Here is a 19,964-nt window from a genome sequence, read left to right as displayed (position 1 = left end):
GTTCTATTACCCTCAGTGTTAGCAACGCACTTAGCAACGGGTAACATTATATAAATAGTGCCTGTTTGGGAGGGTAACAGTTGAAATTGACACCCCGAGAAAACCATTGTCAACCGACGCGAAGCGGAGGTTGACAATGGTTTTTGAGGGGTGTCAATTTCAACTGTTATCCTCCCAAACAGGCACTATTTATTTTGTTATACTGAATGTCTTTTTTAAAAATTTTAAGAAAATTTTACTGCTTTTATATAGGAATAACGTGAATTCTACAGCAAACCGTACGCGCATAATTTTCGCGCATGTAACATTTTTTAATGTTACCCGTTGCCAAGTGCGTTGCTAACGCTGAGGGTAATAGTAAATATTATTAACTGCGTCTTAACCAATCAGATTTCAGTATTTAACATGAAAGTATAACAATACGAATTGTTACATGTGCGAAATGTTTTGCAAAGTTAGACCTAACCATTAGGCACATAGCATCATAGAGGGTTCAGCCGCCCCACCACCACACTCACTTTTTATGGTAGCAAAGGTATTTCCAAATTTATCATAAAAAGATGGAAATATTGAAAAGTTGGAGTCATAGGATTAGTCTGGCCCCCCCCCCTTTCAATTTGCTTCCGACGAAACTGAAAGAACACTGGATCTACTTGCAGGAAAATTGTTATGATGTGTTTTAAGGTGGTAATATGGGACACTTCCATGTTGTGACGTATTGTTTATCGAAATAAACAATAAAATAAAGTGTAATTATACATGTATAAGTAGTTTCTTTCCAAAAATGCTAATTCCGTGGCGCAGTGGATTAGAGGGTTTACTACCAACCTGTAAGTCATGAGTTCGAATCCCGCTGGGGGTTTTACAATTTTTTTTCACAACTTTTACCTTTTCAAATATTTTTAAAAGCTATTTTTTGGTTAAATATTGTAAAATTTGAAAATTCTAAACCGCTAAAAATTTTTCAATTATATAGTTCTTTAATCCACATTAATATCGACAGATGTCCCATACCACTTTGTCATAAAGTGGAGTTTTTTGGCGTTCTATCGATTTGTAATTCCGGAAAGTGATCACGCCATCGTGGAAACTCCTTATTTAGCTGCTTCCGATTCAATGACGTCAGGACCAAAATGGCAGCGCCCATAATTATGATTACCATTTTATAGTGTGTGTCAATGTTATAGAGATTTGTTGCAGTGTATGCACTTGAAATTGCTTGGATATTTTTTAATGTGTTTATGAATTTAATTTCCTTTGTATTTGTGGTGTTAGTGGACTTATTATACGTACGAGTTAACTTTGGAGTGATGTCAGACAGCGCGAATATAAATATTCTATATATATCTATCCCGAGGCCACGAGGCAGTTACTATAAAATTAAAAATTTGTTGCATGTACTCTAATAACAGTGGCGTCGGAAGCAAATTGAAAGGGGGGGGGGGTTAATGGTAGTTGTTAATTTTGATCGTATTTCACTTGGTACTATAATGTTGCAACCCACCTACGGAACAAGTATTTTAAATGTGCTTGCAATCCAAGGGATATGCAGAGTGAACAGTCTCTCAAGGAGCAGAGTAGCTGCAGGTCTGCAGACCTAGCTCGGTCTGAAAGAAAAATCGGATGGATGACCTGGGAGCTACAGTACCTCCCATATTAAAAAAAAACCTAAATTCACGGCGCACAAAAATTGCGCTAGTTTTGTACAAGGGGTGTTTTTTGTGGTTAGGTACCGGCCACCACTGCTAGTGGGTATGGGGTGATGAGGGTGAGATGGCCAGAGGAGGGAACCAAGTTTGAGCTATTTTACCAGGTTGCTCTAGGGCACAGATGGCATCTTGTCACAGTTTCAGAGTGGACCAGGGGGTCAGCCATAAAAAAGCTCTGTGTCAACTGAGCCCGCCTTGTCCTGGAGACATGTACATGATCATGAGATTAACCAGATGAGGATCCACAGTAAAGCACAGGGGATTTGTTGCGGGGCCCATCCTTCTGTGTAATTATGTAGTTTATATGTTGCAACAATTCAATTAATACTTAATTTGAATAACTATGCTAAGAATTCTTAATCATTTTGCCTCAGGCTCTTGCCTCAGAGAGCATATAATGATGTTTTTCTGGTACTTATTAATCTTCCTCTTGATGTTTTTTATAAAGTTTATACATTTTTTTAATGCTTAATAACTTTTTTTTGTTTTGTACGAATGTGACTTTTGATACTTTTTACTAGTTTGAATTTCTTGTAGAGACTCAATGCCTACTGAGCCTCCACTAGGGATGGTACAGTTACAACCCACACCTACACATAAGCTGCGGATGGAGTCGCCTGGACCATTATTTGAAGAGTGCAGCTCTATGAGCCCTAACTGAGATTTCGCGAGTAAAGGTGACATCATGCTAAAGAGTATGATTATTGTTTATAGCTTTCATCTTTCTGAGAGTTGCTGTTTTTGATAGTTTTGTCAAGAACAGCTGGAGACAACCTCTTTGAGATGCGAGCATGAGCAAGTTCTCGTTCTCTGAAGAGAGAGGTTTTTCAAAGTTTTGACATATAAATGTACTTTTGCTAATCCACTTAACTGTTCCCCCATTACATACAGTACTATAGATTGTCTTCTGTACAGTGCATGATTACCCAAGTAACACTGTACAATTGCATCAACTGCATACGAGAGCTTGTTTTTCATCTTATGACTATTCCCAGCATACAAGTCGTATGTTTGATTGATGTCGGCCATGCACTTATCAACTGCATTCAGAGCAAAATTATGCAAAAGTTTGGTTTTCTCAGCTTTTGTTTTGCAGGGCATGACCTTTAAAAGTTTTTATCTCTTTTCATAGATTTCCTGATACTTTCCGACAAAAGTCATGTATCCAGGTAATGCGATGGCTCGACCTTGTAAAGCTCATCCTTGAAGAAGGAGCCTGCAGCCTGACCAGTTGAGCTATCCGGATCATTGGTTACTGCCTTAACTTCAATGTCGCAGTGGTGTGCAATTACAAAATTTGGCCACTAGCCCAGGGGCTTGTAGGAGTAACAGAGTTACTAGCCCAAGATCCAAAGTTACTAGCCAGACAATTGTCGGACATGTCGACACTTCATTTTAAAAAAGGTTTTTTTTTAGGTACATAATGTTTTCTCTTATATGATACTAGTATATAACTATTGTTAATATACCGGTATAAAATATTTTTTTTTTTCATGTTTCCTGCAGTAGACTAGTTCAGAAATATTCAACTTCGATTCATTGCTATCTCTATGCTACACATTTTAGTTACAAAATTGTTCCGAGTGTTTATATCGGAAAGCCCTTGCAAACATAACATTGTGATTGCAACTATCTATTTGTGCATTGATTTTATCCTGTTGAATTTCCTTGTACATAATGCAATTATGCATTTAATTATGTAGTGGTTAATTTCATTGAAAATAATGGAAAATGTACAGACATAATATGCAAAATATGATTTTTCTTTTTTTAATTCACTAAGCAGGTCACTTTAAAATGTGTTCACGAGAATGAGAATAGTTACTGCAGAAACTGAAATTTTTCTCTGTCTCTGTCTCTGTCTCTCTCTCTGTCTCTGTCTCTCTCTCTCTCTCTTTGTATAAGAAATTTTTTTTAAAAGGCCACTGCAAAAATTAATGTTAAATTTTGATTTCTATTTATTCTAGGTTACAGAAAGTGACTTACTGCTCCAAGTTTTGGTCTTGATGATTTTGCTATTTCACTTTGATGGGCACCCTGCCTTGGTCTTAAGATATGGTAGTTCCCCAGCTGCAGGCTGTTTCCTCTCTCTCGGATGCAGACAGGGGGTTTTCGACCAGTTCCGTCAATTTGGAGGACAACTTTTTGTATCTACATGGTACGTTAGCCAGCTGGCAACATTTTTTTCCCTTGTAATGTGGTACTGTAACAAATTTTGGGTTTGAATCTACAAAAATGCCCTTTCTTAAATTTTGGCATACATGATTTAAATAGAGGCTTTTTAATATGCAAGTTCTGAGTTCCAAACTAATTGCTGATGTTTCACACTAGGGAGACTAAGCTGTTATGCTGTACCCAAAAATTTGGCTATAGATTTCTAGTATCTATCAATGATTTATGTAGCAAAATATGGGGGCACCTGCTATCAGTCTAAGCTCTGCCATGTGGGGGGGGGGGGTAAAAGCAGGGGGACAGAGAGAAAGGATGGTTTACTCATCAGCTTTCCAAACAATATACAGTTCATAAAAATAAATGTTTTTGCTAAGTTACTCAATTAAGAATTCTTAATTTTGCATTTTATATTGACGTTTTAGTTATTACTTGAAATCTGAGTGGAGTCCACCATTATTGAAAAATGTTATTTAATGTGCTCCTAATACCTTTGAGTACAAACATAAAAACGTACAAATTTTACATGTTTTTTATTTGTTACAGTCATCAAAAAGCAGTAAATTCATCTCAGATCTCACTGTCAGTCCACTCTCATCACTGAGGAAGAGAGCCCCATACTCAGATGAGCACAGCATAATGGGGTCCACTACATGCATTGAAATGTGAGGCAGACCCGTCTTTTATCTTTATCTAGGGTTTACTTCTGATCCGGGTTTACTTCTGATCCTGGTTTACTTCTGATCCAGGTTTACTCTGTATCCACTATTGGTTTACTTTTGGATTTACTTAGGGTTTACTCTGGGTCTATACTCTTGTAAACCCCGCAAGAAAACCCAGGATTTATTGGGGTTTACTTCTGTTAGGTTGGGTCTGATAATTTGTCTGTATAGTTTAGAGTGAGTGGGCCGTATATGCAAAAAAATTTTTAGAAAGCATTATTCTTTAGTACTCATGCAACTGTGGGAAAAAACCCAAAATATAATTATTAAAGTTAGTGAAAATGAATTACATTCTGCATTCCCATATATATTTGAGAATAATTAAATTTGCGCCCACTCGAGGTTTACTTCTGGTCCACTCGGGGTTTAGTTTGGGTTTATTTAGAGTTTGCTTTTGGGGTCCACTTTATGCACTGAAGTGTGAAACAGTCATACCTGTCTTTATCTTACCATCTTATTGCCTGTAATTCCCACCCCTATATTTTCCAAATACATATGTAGCATCTGCTTACATGGGTTTACTTCTAATTGGGGCTCACTCTCTGGGTCTACCCTGTGTTTACCTTGGGATTATTCAGGGTTAAGTCTGGGTCTGCTTTAGCAAACCCAGAGTAAACCCCAAGCAAACTCTGAAAGTAAACCAAGGGTTTAGTTGGGGTGTATACTTTCTGTTAAGTTGGATCTGATCTTTACTGTAAGTGTTAAACAATGTGCCCTGGGTCAGGTATTTAGACCCACCCTAAAGCAGAGTGAATATCAGTATATACTAGTAAAAATGTACAATGTACATGTAAGTGATTAATTAAATGAAAGATTTAAAATTTAAAAGGTAACTGAAAACCTGGATTTACAGTAAGTGCAGAAAAAAAAATGGATGTTTTTTTTAATTACTTTAAAACCTAAATTATATTGAGAAACATTCTGTAAATACACTGTGGCATAATGCCAGGAATTCTTTTGAGGCATTTTAAACACTACTGTGTACAGGGTTATTTCACTCTAGTAGATATATGATTATCAGATTTTTTCAGCGGTGCAGTGTTGACATATATAGGTAGTATATAAGTAATGCATGTCTAGATAAGAATCTTTATATACATTGAAGATTTTTCAATAGAAGTCTTTGGACTGAATATTTAAGTTGTGCAATGTATGTTCTAGATAACAGGGAAGTGTGCATGTTGGTTTATAGCTCATGAAAGGTAATTTCTTTGAAATTCAACAGTTTAGGTAATTAAGACTTTTGTTTTATTCCCTAAAAAATGATAATGAAAATAAGGAATATGAACTGAATTGGAATTAAATTAAAACAAAAGTTAAGTGTCAATCCTAATGTTTGTTAAACTTTAATGTCTTTTAATTAATTACATGTTAAATTCAATTTTTAAGTTACCTTTAAACTTGTCAGTTTAAAAAGAATTATGAATTTAAAATGAAATTTAAACTATATAATGACTACAAATGCTTGAAACTTATCAATTTTTTTTTCCTTTTCAGATTTTCTTTTCATTCGATATGGCCAAGTTAATATTGAAGAATATGTTAATCATGTTGAAGCCAATTCTTACATAGCTTACTATAATGGAATACCTTTGTGGAAATTGTCTAATGTATCCAGCTGGACTACAGCAAAGTGTCTTAACACCCCACTGGATGGGTATTACTTATTTCCTGTACCCCCAAGAAAGACCAAGGGGATGGATTTGATAAAGAGTGACCTACGGTACTCTTGAATTACATGGAATACTAAAAAAATCATTCTTGGATATATTTGAGTTGGAAATGAAGGAATGGTAAGTCTATAATTCATACATTTTTTTGTATTTTTTCCATATCTATTTCTTATTTATGAACTTTCTAAGTTATTAATACAACAGAGAGATGACCTTAAAGGTCAAGGATATAGGGTCAAATGTTAGGTTCAAGGTCAATCAATTTTTTAAAGGACATATTAATTGGTTTTCGCTCAAGACAATTACAACTCTCAAAAAGCTGAACTTATCTAAATGAAAACTACTTTTTTGTACTTAATATTCTTCAAATGGGCTTTGTGTTCACAAGTTGTTTGCAACTTATCGGAACTTTATTGTTTGTTTGAAAATGAAACATCAACACAGAAAGTTTTGAAAGAAAATCAGTACATGGTATATTAAATGATACAGTTCTCTTCCTTTGTACCAGTTGGAATGAACAGAGATTATGTAAGCAAAGCCCAGACTCCTTATCTTACTAAAAATATAAAAAACTTACAAACTGGCATTTAGATAAATTTCATGTCCATACTTGATGATAACTTAAAAGGTGTACATTATTGATCTCATAAAATATTGGATCATGTGATATTCATGACGTCACCAACTTCTGTTTTACATAAAGGAATTATATCGGTGGTCACAACAAGCCCATATCTGCCAGTTTACTTTACCATTTGAGTTTAAAGGTATGAACAAAGTTTCTGTGTAACCTTTTTGACTTACATATCCTGTTTGCCAAGTTAAACATGTAAGAGAAACTATGCAAACACCAATTTCCTTATATATTGAAGTATGTAACGCTTCAGTCTAGAACAAACACGTACACTTTTGTTATGATAGGGAAGCAATATAATGAATTAGAACTTTATTAAGCTCAAAGCATACTAAGTGTATATAGCTGTCTGAGTAGAGATGAACTTAATTTTAGCAGTATATTTTGATGGACTTTACTGTACCAGGAAACTGAGACCATAAGTGGAAATGGAAAGATTGACATTGGACATAATGTCATATTAGTTGTCAATGCATTTGGTCATCTTGCTCAAAGTGAGTGACTAATCATTTTGATTAGAGTTTATCAAGAAAACAAATAGTTTTCCGTTTATATACTCAAATTTGCAGAAGTTGACCTCTTGTTGATGGCCATTTTAGTATATCTTGCCTAGATTCCTTCTGTATTCACCATGGCAAGTAAATTTTGTTTTTGTGATAAAAAGTTTGGATCGATTTTCCTGCGTATATTTCTAAGTTGTTCTTAGAGGAAAATTTACGTCCTTAGCCCACAAGATGATGGCTAAGGGAAATAACTCGGAGTGAAAATAGATCATTAGGAAAACTATCTACTGTGAAAAAAAAAAAAATACTGCTGCATGCATGTGTCAAGGGGCATCTTGCAGACTTACTGAGGACAGAGCAGTATATAACTACACATTTATATACAGTACAGTACCCGCAACGTTATTTTTTACAATCCTATCGTTTCATGTATCAATCCTATTGTATCGTACGTGTATACTGTCCTATCATGCGTTAATGCTATCCTATCGTGCGTTAATCCTATCAGTTTAATCGTTCAATTTTAACAGTTTTTAGCCTGCCTGAGCTGAAAGCTCAAGTGAGCTTTTCTCATCACATTTTGTCTGTTGTTCGTCTGTCTGTCTGTCCGTCCTTCTCTAATCATTAGATCCAAATTAAAACCAAATGAAGTTCAAAGAGATTAATTGGTTTATGCATAAGGTGAACTCCTGACGAGGCAGGGCCTTATTACAATTCAAAAATGACATGTGCTATTAATACCGCCAAAACACTCTTAACTATGACATATAAGCAATTGACCAAAAGCTTCATTAAGAGTGTCGGGTTCTAATAAGTTTAAGACGTGTCAGGATGTTAGGATGCCGTCGTTTTTTTGCACGTAAACTTTTCGCATTTTCAACATCTTCTCAAGAACTACTGGGCCAATTTCAACCAAACTTGGCACAAATCATTTTTAGGCAAAGGGAATTCAAAGTTGTGAAGATTAGGCGGCCACACCCTTTTTTAAGGGGAGATAATTAGAAATTAATGAAAAAAATTGAGAAAATTTTAAAAATCTTCTTCTCTAGAACCATTAAGCCAGGAAAGTTGAAACTTGTGTGGAAGCATCCTCAGGTAGTGTAGATTCAAAGTTGTGAAAATCATGACCCCCGGGGTAGGGTGGGGCCACAATGGGGGGTCGTAGATTTACATAGGAATATATAGTGTAAATCTTTAAAAATCTTCTTCTCATAAACTAATTAGCCAGGAATGCTGAAACTTGTGTGGGAGCATCCTCAGGAAGTGTAGATTCATAGTTGTGAAAATCATGATTCCCAAGGGTAGGGTAAGGCCACAATGGGGGATTGAATATTTACATAGGAGTATCTAGAGTAAATCTTTAAAAATCTTCTTCTCAAAAAGTAATCGGTCAGGAAAGCTGAAACTTGTATGGAAGCATCCTCAGGTAGTGTAGATTCAAAGTTGTGAAAATAATGACACCCTCGGGAGTAGGGTGGGGCCACAATGGATGGGGGTTGGGGTCAAAGCTTTACAATAGGAATATGTAGAGTAAATCTTTAAAAATCTTCTTCTCAGAAACTAATCAGCCAGATGATTATTTATAATTGTTAAGACTTTGGCCCCAGGACAATTCTTTGGCCTCACAAGAAGGTTTAGTATTTGATGTAGGTTTATATCCCATATATTAACAATTGTTAAGGGTCTTTTTGAGAACTGCAATACTCAACATGTGATATGACTATAAAATCATCCTGTTTGAAAAGGGACTAATGATTATAAACATAAGAATATCCAGAGGGGAAATGGATTTTATTTACACAGGATCTACATGTATTATTGTACAATATTTACATTCTACTGTGTTTTTCCATTAAATTCCGTGATGTTTAAATGCCTCTAAATGCAACACCTATTCACTGCGTATGAATTTACAAATAATTTACATAAGTAGTTCTCAAACAGTGGTTTCTATGTTATCGGTTAAAAAATTTATTTCATAAATGTTGTCAAAACACCATGTTTTATAATTATTCAACAAAACAGTTGACTTCATTGTTAAAAGCAACATTTCAATAGTTATTTTTCATGGATTATATTTTCATGCTCGTCAATCTCATCTCAACAGTCTCTGTGATAACCAGTTTAAACCGGTTTTACAAATCAGCTGTTCTTGCTGTTACTAATTTACTGCACTTTATATCGATTTATTTAAGTAAACAATTGATTTCTGTAGTAAGGAACGTAAATATAAGCATTAAATGATTTATTTTTGACGTCGTCGTGTCAATAACTGCCATCAGGTGAGCAGGCAAATTATCATAACGCGCTAACGCGCGTTATTCAATTTGTCTGCTCACCTGACGGCAGTTATTGACACGACGACGTCAAAAATAAATCATTCAATGCTATATTGTCCAGATAGTTTGTATTATGACTCCATTAAGCTGATTTATCATATCTATTGTTCCTCAGGTAAGCGATGTGGCCCATGGGCCTCTTGTTTAACTTCTTCTTGAAAACTACAAGGCCAATTGTTACCATTTTTGGTGTGAAGCATCTCTATGGTAAGAGGAATCTTAATTGTGAAATTCATGGCTCTACCTCCACTGGGGGCCACAGATGGGGCAAAAAATGCAAAAACAAAAGCCAGACAGGGTGTCAGGCTCTAGAGTGGGGTCACTTTAGCCATATAGTGAAAATGTTTTAAATCTTAGAAAATCTTCTTCTCTACTCCAATAAACATGTATATTTAAATAAAACTGAGTTCATGGTTGTGATGTCTACAGACTCCTCTACCTAAATTGTGAAATTCATGGCCCTGGGACAGGGCTTTAGGCCCTAGGGCTTGGCCAGTATAGCCATATAGTGAAAATGTATTAAATCTTAGAAAACATTTTTTACTCCCACACATGTGGGGAAAAACTGAATGCATGTTTATGAACTCATGGTTATGCCCATGAACTCCTCTACCTAAATTGTGAAATTCATGGCCCCTGGGTCAGGAGTTCAGGTCGTAGGGGTGGGGTTACAATATAGCCATATAGTGTTAATGCATATAATGTATAAAAATCTTATTCTCTACAGACACAGAATAAAAACTAACTGCATATGTAGAAAAAAATCATCCTGTCATCTTTAATAATGTTTTACAATTAGACATGTCACTGAATTTACTACATGTATGATGGGTAGTGGCAGGAAAACTTTTATTGTTTCTATGAATTAGTGGTCATTATCTGCGCATGCGCTGGATACTGCATAAGAGGACGAAGGATAATTCATGTCACCTGCATGTATAAGGCAAGGATTATGGATGGGAAAGGGGGATATGTATTTCTCTTATTATTTTATTTTGCTCAGGAATTTCAATGAAAGAAATGGGTTAATTCACATGTTTAGAAAAGGAAAAAAATGAAGCTGTCCATCAAAGTTATTGATATGATATTGTGAAAGCATTTGAAAAGAATTCAGGGAAGAGGATTATGAAAGTTAATGGGGTTATCTTTCCTTGCTTCTTCATAATGGAGTTATCTTCCTTCGCTTGTTCATATTTAGTAATTAATCATTAAATATAAGATAATTAAGAAGTTGTATGATCAAATTAGTTAGGCAAGTATTTTATCATTTGAAACAAAAACAAAATTTAAATTTTTTGAAATTAACAAGTAGACTGTTAGAAGTAAAGTAATACATGTAAATAGTATACTTATAAGCCACCTTGTTTTAGTTTATCTATGAAAACATATTTAAACATAAAACCTATTTTGAAAGTTGAAGGGGCATGGTCACAATTTTGGTCAAATTTTCTTTTCTGTTTTTGGGAGTTGATTTTAGTCAACTTTCCTATGCAGTTACTCAGATAAACCGAAAGTGAAACAGTGTTTGGACCTCAGCACAAATCATTGCTGCTGACAAGACTTAGTTGTTGAAAATAATTGATAAATTCGATGTAATGTATGCTAAAGCATTATTTTTCAAGGAAACTTATTTATAAATACATTGAAAATAGTCAGATTTTAAATGGTACGAACAATTTAAATATTTTTTGTAGTCGTATGTATTCCTACGCCAGAGTTCAAATATAGTCTTTTTCAACTCGACGCTCGGCTGTCTCCGTAAACCCTTGTCGGAGATTTACGAGAAATATTTCTATTACTGATACATAGTTTGATTGAATTAATTTTATCTTTAAATATTATTTAACATGATTCATATGGGGGTTTCTCGATAGTCTTGTCGGAAAAGTCCAAAAAATTCATATTATAAAAATGTGGGTAATTCAAATTAGAAACGACATGTACTTGTCATGCAAAATAACATATCATTGATTTTAAAATAAATAAATATTGACAAAATCAACTCCCTTCAGTACTTCAGTACTTTGATTACTATTTACAATGCTTTAGGAATGCATTCCTAACAATCAAATGAAATTTGCGTGCCAGTCCATAAGTTTTAAGCAAGATATACTGGCACTGTACCAGTTATTGGCTAAAATTTAACGTTTTCTTTTCGTATTTCCTTATTTCTTGATATTTCTTGATAACAATTGACATATTTTAAATGGTGAACTTCTTATTTATCCATCTGCTAGAATATATCAGTATTTAGAACCCAAAAACATCTTCTTCTTTTTTATTTTTAGCACGCCCTGATTTTGCCGAGTTTTCACAATTTACTGTACCAGTTATTGACTTCGTGATAATAACGTAGTAAAATTCCTGTACATGTTGATTTTATACTATGTAATTTATGTATTTAAAAATGTAATTTGGATAATGCCCCTTGTGGGGTCAGACTAAAGGTCTTAGGGGTTATGACACATACACAAACCTCATAAAATTATGCGTTTGTTATCATACGGTAAATACACAAAATCGTTGACTATTTAATACATAATTGTGCAATCAGGCGTTCAACTGCGCTATGAATATCTCGGAATTTTATGAATTCCCTTTGTTTAGGCATGTTTTATGTATTGATATTATATGTCAAATCAAAGAAGGGATATAATAATGTATTACAACGAGGTAATATTCTATTTTTAACTTATTACGTCACATCCCCCACTGCTGAAAGTGCAAAGATGTAAATCAGCGGTAACAAGATGACTGTTTAAGTTCATGTTTAAAACATGTTGAAGAAAGTTTTCAAGCAAACTTACTTTTCTTTATTCGAAACAGACGATTAAATTAAAAAATCTCGGATAGTCGCGTGCTATTAACCCGAACTCTATGTTTAGCCGATAACTGGTCTTAGCAGATAACTGGTATAGTACCAGTAGGGCTCATAATTCTTCATCGTGTAAACAAGGCTCGTGCCCTGTTTTTGTTTACATAGGTTCAATATACCAGTAAAAATTCTTTTTCAAGCTGATTTGTCTATCTTCTTATTTATTTTAAGCATAAATAAACAGTTCCTAATGATTAACTCATTCATTTAAGGTCTAAAACTGAAATTTTCACTTCAACATTCAAAATGTAAACAAAAGCTTTGTTTACATAGGGAAGAATTGTAAGCTCTGTAACTCGCTTATAACTCAACAAATAACACTCAAATTTGTGTTGCCTATTAAAAATGCCTTACTGGAGCATTGTAAACATTAAAATTAAAAAAATAATTTTTGACCAAAATCGTGACCATGCCCCTTTAACAGACATGGGACAAATACTTTGTATGGAAGCGGTGCATGCACCTTTTCATTAGTAGGTTATACAATCTGTGATAAGTGATAGGTCTTGTGCTAACCTTTTAAGATGAAAAATGAGAATAACAAACTGTCAACCATTTAAAAAATTCATAATACGAAACACAAATTCAAAGCAGAGCAACACGGACCTCCAAAAAGATAAGGATAGGATCAGGTGCCTAGGAGGAGTGAGCATCCTCTGCTGACCTGTCGCACCCCCCACATGCTCCTTGTCCCAATAGACATAATCGAGGTAAATATGTCAAAATTGGGGAAAAAACGCAACGTTGATGATTTGGTTTGTTTGTGATGGTCAAAATACAAACCTTGAGCAAACACAGACCTCCATTACACAGGTGTCTAGGAGGAGCTAGTAAGCTGACCGGTCACACCCACCGTGTTCTCTTTGTCGTAATCGGGGAAAAAATCCGTAGGCGATGAATTATGGTCTGACAATTTGTATGAAAAATGTCAGTCAGCATGCTACCCAGTGGAAGATTGTATTTGCTGACAAGGTCGTTGTATCGACCATAGAACGTACGAAAAGATGACTTCAAACGAGACTGTTGATAGTTGATTGGATAAATTAGATTTTTAACCGGGTTTTCCAACAGAAAAATCTTGTTATTAAAATGGCGGGCGGGCGGTTGGGCGGGCGGGCGGCCGCCAAAAGGGTACCCTCATTGTTTGGATAACTCCTCCTACAGTTTTCAAGATAGGAAATTGTTCTTTTGCAGATTAATTGCACATATATCAGAGGTGTGCATATTGCTAGGATTTTGATTTCTGATAATTTATGAAAAAATACCAGCTTTTAAACTTAGTCATTTTTTGGCAAAATATTTCATATAGGATACTCCATTTCACTGAAAACGGTAGGTAGTGTTTATCAATTCAGGGTTGACATGAATTATGGATACAGTTCACATAAAAGAAAACCCGGTTTTCTGTCACATTGACAGCTTTTCAGTTGTTTTCCAAAAGATTTCAGGTAGGGAGGTGGAGGTCATTACAATATTATAATTTTCTACTCCGTAATGAAACTCAACTAAATGCATTTATGAGATTCCTCCACAATTTTGTGTATGGGCTATGGTACTCAGGTGACCGTTAAGGCATATTGGCCTCTTGGTTTTTTTTTAGGGGGGGGGGGGGGGGGGGCAAGTCAAGGGCATTATACCTTATGTAGTTCTTTTGTCACATCCTAGTATATGTTCATATGGAGCAAATATCAGACAGAAATTTCAGTGTGTTTGCTATTGCGCCTGACCATTTTATAAGCAATAAAATTCATTGCTATAATAGCATGTCATTGTATAATTTCTTTTTTAATTGGTTTTCTTTGGTATAGAATGGAGAATAGCAATGGAATAAGCATAGTGGGAGAAAAAAATGGTACAACTGGCCAAGGATACGATGTCACAGAAATAACCCCAGTGGTTATGAATGTGGCTATCCAGCTGTCGCCACAGTGGTTGTGGTGGGGATGCCAACTTCTTCTTTTTCTGTTTAAGAAGGTCAATATAAAGATATCTTTTGAAAGCAAAGTAGAAGAAAAAATTAATTTGTACATGTATTGACATGAATAAATTGCTATTAAATATTTATTTGATAATAAAAAAAACAATTAATGGTTCACTCTATGCCTATAGATCAAACTATAATATTATTATGTGACTAGATTGTATGATTATGCATTCATCACCAATAGTATGCATGTATGAAAAGTACATTCTGTGGTTTCATCAATTTTTGTTAAACATCAATTTTTGTTTGTTTTAGTGTTAATTTAGTCCACAAAATTAAATAATAATTCTTTGTTCAGAAGTGAATTTTCTACCAACACTTTGTAATGATAGGATGATTGGCCACAGATTTATGAATTAGCCTTGCCACTGTGATTTTCATAGAATCCAGTAAAGTTAATACCCACGAATATTAATGAAGTCACTGTACTAATAAATAATAACTATCATGTATTTCTTTCTATCAGATGATTGGCTAGGGACCTAAGAGGCTGACCGGATGCTAAAACAATACAGTCCACTTCATCATCTTCAAACTTATTGACTTTACGCAACTTATGCTTATAACTTTTGGACACAGAAATTCTTTGTAATCTGTTGAATTACCGGTATTGCATGTGCATGGTCAATGGCAACTAAAATGTGTAAGGTCAGGTTTTTATCAATTTTATTGTTGAATTCAAAAGAATGTCAAAAAACCGAGGTGACCAATACCTACTTATTTTAAATAAGATCTTTGGATTTCGACATTTTGTATAGAATGCAGTTGGTTTTCATCATTTTCAAGTCATAATGCTCAAAACAGAGATGAATTTCTCTTCTGCTGTATATTTTAGGTTATATCATTTAAGATTTAATAATCTTATGAAGTTTAGCACTATAATCTAAACAGTTTATAGTTTGCTCTTAATTTATTTAAACAAATATAAAAAGGGTCAATGAGAGATACAATGCTTTTTCAATCACCTGACCTACCCCTCCCTCTCTCTCTCTCTCTCTCTCTCTCTCTCTCTCTCTCCTCTCTCTCTCCATGTATGTACATCCAGAAAATTTTTCTGCATGTTGTAAAGGACAGACTTTGAAGTTTAATTAAATTTGCATGCAAGATAGTTTGATAACATATCATCATGTTCTGTAATATTGTAAAATTACTGAACTGTTCTTTTTCTTAGTATGAAAATTGTAAAAAGCTACAAGTTGTTAAATACATGTAGCTTACTGGTAAATGTCATATACAGTAATACACGGTTATAATGAAGCGCCAAGGATAGGTGATTTCGCTTCTTTATAAGCGTAATTTATTATATCCGTCAAGTTTACACAATGTGATATAGTCACAGGGAATGAAAATCACTTCGCTGTAAGCGTCAATTCATTATAAGCGTGTTCTCTTTAACGGTGTTTTACTGTACTGGTACTGGAACATATGTATTGTAAAACTTATGAATTTTTCTTTGTTTAAATATTGAAAAAATACCAAAGTGACTACTTTCCAACTTCTAGCCTAAGGGTCTCTCAGACAAAACTTGTCTCTGAATTATTGCTGGAAAAAACCCAAGAAGGGCCAATTGCTAGCTAAATTAGTAATAGTGCCATTGTGTTGAGTAAACTTTATGTGAAACCTAGACCTGCAGTGTTTTGTTAATTAAACATAGATAATTATACGTACTGTATTTACATTCTGTATATAGTATCTGGTATGAATACAAACCTGAAAAGAGACGCCATTAATCTGAGTCAGTACAATGTACTGTATATGTACTTAAATTGATTTAGCAGAAATTATAAATTAATGCATTTCATGTTAATTCCTCTTTGAAGTAATTCAAATTCTAATTAACATATGATTTAATCAAATGTACCGGTATAAAGAAAATTAGATTCATATGCATTAACTTGTGATTATGTGATAATCCTTTTCAGGAAGTTGATAGAAACTGCTATTTTATGAACATTAACAGTACCTGTTATCTGAATTTGTAGTTTAGTTAATCATTGTGAAGTTGCGCTTGTTGTTCTTGAAAATTGTGATATATTTTACAAGATAGGGGAAGCAATCGTGCTAAAAATTCAAGAAAAAAACCTTAAGGAAGCTTGTTTGTCAACAAATTCAGATCTGTTTTAAAATTTTACATCTGATGATACTGGCCAAAAATTATTCATTGACTTGTAGTAATTTTAAAAAAAATATCAAAATAATTTTTGAATAAAATTTGAATATTTTTCATTTTCTTTATAGTTTACGGAGCTCTTTATCGAAGAGAAGATTGATATAGCCTATAAATTGCCATTGTCATGCAACCATCTTAATTTTGTATCAACTCTTTGTCAAGTTGGAGCTAGATTATCTATGGTTTTCACAGATCCCTCATTATTTGTGATTGTTACTAAAAGATAGCTTTCTGGTTGTAATTGGAGTGGATTTGATTGATTGTAAATTAACTGGAATAAATGATGTTTTCTGTATGTGTGTTTATTTTTTATTATAATTTTAAAAGAGACGAAAGAACTCTGTTAGCTTATCTGATGTACAGTGCGTGAGCTTTTTTAATCACCTGACTCTCTCTCTCTCTCTCTCTCTCTCTCTCTCTCTCTCTCTGGGATACATGTACCTCTATACATTTAAAGTTGAACCAATATCATAGATCAAGGCATCTTTGACAAATTACAGCCAGCTTTATAAGTAGAGGGCTAATAAGTTGAAATGAATCCATAATGAAATACCGGTAATTAAAAAAGAAACATTTTTAAAAAGGCTATTTTTTTAAATTACTAAAACAAGGGATATCAAAACTTTAACAGAAGCTTCTCTAAATTTTTTTTAGATACCGGTATTCAAATATTTTTTTCACTTAAATCCCTGATCCCCAAATTATTTGGCTCTAAGTGGAGTGAACATTTTGAAAATGTTGAAATATATATGATTTTATTTGGAAAAAAAATTGAATGAATTTATTGAAGAATAATTTTTAAGGAATGTATTTAGATTCCTTAGAACACAACTTTTTAACAAGCACCGATTTCTGCATCTAAAATTTCTCAACACATGGTGTATGTTATTACATGTATACTAATGATTTTTGATTGAATATTTTTAGGGCCTGAGCCTTGTATATAGGTATAAATTTGAAAAAATAACCAGTGATGCTTTGTTGGTGCATACATAATGTATGTGTGTTTTGTTGGGAGGGGGGTCACTCTATACAAAGCGAGATACTGTTTATACTGTCACTAAGTGTAAGTGATGGCCTCCGTGGACAGACATCCTCCTAAGATTTACGCCTCCATCTGATGCCTTTATTACGGAGTGTTGGTCCACTGAAAGTAAGCTGACCCACTGAAATATGGAATACATGTATATCACTCGTAAAAACGCTGGCCGAGTTTTTTTTTTTTGGCAAATCTCTCAATGCGGCCAGACGCCATATAAATCAGCTGCTTACTTGGAGTTCTGTCATATCACTGAGGCACGGTGTCAAAGAGGAGGGTGTCAAGATTTGTTATTGAAGCAATAATCCATTTCTTAGCCTCGTAACAAGGGCTGCCCCCCCCCCTTTTTTTTTCTCGCAGCAAACTTTCTATTATTTACACATTAAAAAGTAAACATAAACGGTAAAATTGAATTGAAAGGAATGAATTTAACAGTGAAATTGATATAATAAGAAGTTATGACCCCCCCCCCCCCCCTCTCCCGGATAAGGATTTTCTTGATTTTGAGAAGTTGCCAATTTTTAAGTCAAGATATTTTGGAATAAGATGAGTTTGCCCCCTCCCCCCCCCCCCCCCCCAACTTTCAAAACATGCTACGTGTCTGTATATATTTACCCCCTGGAAAGTTAAAAATAAATAATGTTAATGGCTGAAAAATTAATCGAATAATTAAAAGCAGTGCAACTGATTTTAGAGATGGCAAGGCGGTAAACAGGAATGCAGAATTTCTAGAAGTACATGTAATGGGTTAGTCGAATTATTTTCTGTCCCATATTAATCGTGTAAGGTCATTACAAGGGTTGGATGTCGTTGTGTGAACCTGTTAATGTGTCCTGAGACATTTTCATCTGGGTGTACTGAAGAATAGTAAGCAGTATACAGTGTCCTCAAAAATGTTACTGGATACATTAACAGGTTCACACAACGTAAATCCATTCCTTGCAATGACTTTCCACGGTTGAATCCGGTGAAGGTTTTTTAGGGGGTGGAGTATAAGGAAAAGGATATCTTTAATCTTTGTTAAAAATTGCTTCTCAGACGAAAGAAATTAATTTAAACATGTGATTAAATTGTTCATACATTTTCAAGGGCGAAATAATAAATTATTTTTGCATTCTTTAATGCAGATATGTGATAAAATTATAACAGCGACATTTTTCATCACGCGGGAATACAGAAAAAAAATTCAAGAGAGGGGGGGGGTCCGAGAATTATTTTCAATAATTTACTATGTAAATACCAGAAATTTAATATTATATTCTAGTGTGTGTGTTGGGGAGGGGGGGGGGGGGGCTTACACTAGATCAGTGCATGCTCATGTACAAAACTAATTACACTATGTACATGAAGTACTATTTAATAGGTATTTTGTCTACCTGATACATGTGTAAAGATGGTACTTATTATAGGTAAACACAATTTTAATTGATATTAGAGAATCAGATTCCAAAATGGGCATTTTTATTAGTATTCTAAGCAAAGTCAAGAAAGTACTGATAGGAAGTTTCAAACTGAGAAGACATCCGATTATAGCTTTCAGTCTCTGTGAAGGATTTTTAAAATTTAAAGTTAATTAAGAGTAATCTGTAGCACAAGGTATTTCATAATCAATTAAAGAACAACTTTCTGTTTAAATTTACAGAATTGTATCATTGACAAGTTATTTTTTTTTTATCTCAGATGTTCTTATGCCAACAGAAAAAAAATACACCAGCGGGCAAGAACTCTTATATAACGCATAAAATGATTGAATAATTTTAAAAAAACAATTTGATTTATTGTAAAACTGACTTATATGAATATACAGCAAAAGAAACGCCGATAATTTCAAAGCAATGTAATCGATTTAAAAAATGGCAAGGACCTTCATTGTATTTTACGAGGCGGTAAACAGGAATGCAGAATCGGCGTGGCCTTGGAATTTAGGCAGTTGGAGCAAGTGTTAGGGAATAAAAGTAAATATTTATGTTGACATTCTTGTTCTAGACAGAAAGGTGCGCATCCAGCCGTAGAAGTTTAACTGGTGAGCGGGCTTCTTTTCCAGGAGCGTTTGAGAAATGAAGGTGAAAGTTTTATGGGGAACAGCTTTGTCATCTAATTCATATCTAACCTTCGCCACTCAAAACAGCGGCTATATTTAGACATCG

The 19,964-nt window shown here is 34.3% G+C and overlaps 1 protein-coding gene and 1 long non-coding RNA gene across 2 annotated transcripts in view; one reads left to right on the top strand and one right to left on the bottom strand.

The window, feature by feature from the left end:
- Window positions 1-17,073, top strand: part of LOC128170469 (uncharacterized) — a 39,940-nt gene extending 22,867 nt beyond the window's left edge. The window contains exons 6-14 of the long non-coding RNA XR_008241842.1: window positions 1,730-2,386; window positions 2,842-3,125; window positions 3,677-3,867; window positions 4,425-4,543; window positions 5,762-5,802; window positions 6,098-6,393; window positions 13,216-13,334; window positions 14,433-14,598; window positions 15,075-17,073. This is a non-coding gene — a long non-coding RNA (uncharacterized LOC128170469). The remainder of the gene's footprint in view (window positions 1-1,729; window positions 2,387-2,841; window positions 3,126-3,676; window positions 3,868-4,424; window positions 4,544-5,761; window positions 5,803-6,097; window positions 6,394-13,215; window positions 13,335-14,432; window positions 14,599-15,074) is intronic.
- The window catches only part of LOC128170467 (complement C1q-like protein 4), a 290,459-nt gene that overhangs the window by 94,511 nt on the left and 175,984 nt on the right, over window positions 1-19,964 (bottom strand). The window lies entirely within an intron of this gene.

The sequence above is a fragment of the Crassostrea angulata genome, chromosome 2 (assembly GCF_025612915.1).
Source record: "Crassostrea angulata isolate pt1a10 chromosome 2, ASM2561291v2, whole genome shotgun sequence".
In the NCBI taxonomy this organism is placed as follows: Eukaryota; Metazoa; Mollusca; class Bivalvia; order Ostreida; family Ostreidae; genus Magallana; species Magallana angulata.
This window is presented reverse-complemented; position numbering and strand designations above follow the sequence as displayed.